The sequence below is a fragment of the Triticum urartu genome, chromosome 1 (genome assembly GCF_003073215.2).
Source record: "Triticum urartu cultivar G1812 chromosome 1, Tu2.1, whole genome shotgun sequence".
Taxonomy (NCBI): Eukaryota; Viridiplantae; Streptophyta; class Magnoliopsida; order Poales; family Poaceae; genus Triticum; species Triticum urartu.
In genome coordinates this window covers 185,349,171-185,350,447 of record NC_053022.1, presented here as the reverse complement: position 1 = coordinate 185,350,447, position 1,277 = coordinate 185,349,171, and positions in this window count along the sequence as shown.

Genomic DNA, 1,277 nt, shown 5'->3' with positions numbered 1-1,277 from the left:
CTTTGGGAATGCTCATGGAACATTTCACCCTACCAGATCATTTCACAGATGCAGATGTGGATAAAGTCAAGGACGCTGCTCTTAGGAAGATGGCGGTTGCATTCAACAACCACAAGAATCGTGTATGGGACCAGTACGTCAAGGGAGGAAAGAAGACTCAAGTATTCAAGGGAACACTAGAGAAGCAAAGTTCTCATTGGAACGATTTCGTGAAATTCAAGGAATCAGAATTATCTAAGGAACTGTTAAGAATAAACAAGGCCAATGCCGCAAAAAGGATAAGTTCCATAAGCTAGGGCCAGGTGGCTACGCGGTGGGAATGCCTAAGTGGGATAAGTCTAAGAAAGAGATGGAGGATGCAGGTGTCACTCCAGAAACATTGAGCTGGCCCCCAGGTGCAGGACTTGGTTCTATGCGCATGGAGGGAGTTGGACCCGAAGATAGGCAAAGTTTCAAAGAAGGCATGTCTGGACGGAGCCGAAGATAAGCTACTTGTTGCAATAGAAGAGGCTCGATCGGGGGTGTTCGAGCCCAACAGAGAGAACGACGAGCTTACGCGTGCCCTGGGAAATCCTGAACACCCGGGAAGAACACGAGGCAAGTGCACTATTCCGTGGTATGAGGGGTTTTCAGACTGGAACGCCGACTACAGAACCCGTGCGAGAAAGAAGATTGCGGAGGAGAAGAAGAGGAAGATGGAGGAGGAGCAGAGGAAGCTGGACTATGAACGCCTTCAAGGCCTAGAATCAGCGCACGCAGACTTGGCAGTCAAATTCCAGCGGCAGCAGGAGCAGATCGACTCACTTAGCCAGCAAAGGGGGTCTCAGCAGCTGCAGCAGCTAGCGGATGATCCAGCATTGGATAGCACCGTCCCATCCATGCCGAGAAGCAGCGTGGGTTCTGCCCCGGGCGACGCATTGCTGGATAGCTACCCAGTGGATGACATCACGGAGAACACTAACTGCGAGCTACACTTCAAAATGAAGAACATATCCATTAAGGTGGCGGACGCCGTTGCTTTTACAAATCCCCCCGAGGCAACCTTCCATTGCAACCCGATTCCAGCGGGCTATGCTCGGGTCTTGGTTGATGAGGTGGTGGACCAATATTCGGGGCTACAGCTTGACATTCCTGGAGGTGACGAGGAGCACACACTGGGAGAGGCCAACCATCGTATCATCCTATGGAGAAAGGATTGCATCATCTTTCGAAGGCCACCGACACCGCGTCAGCCGACTCCTCGTCAAAGTCCGCTACCGAGTCAGCAGACTCCCGCT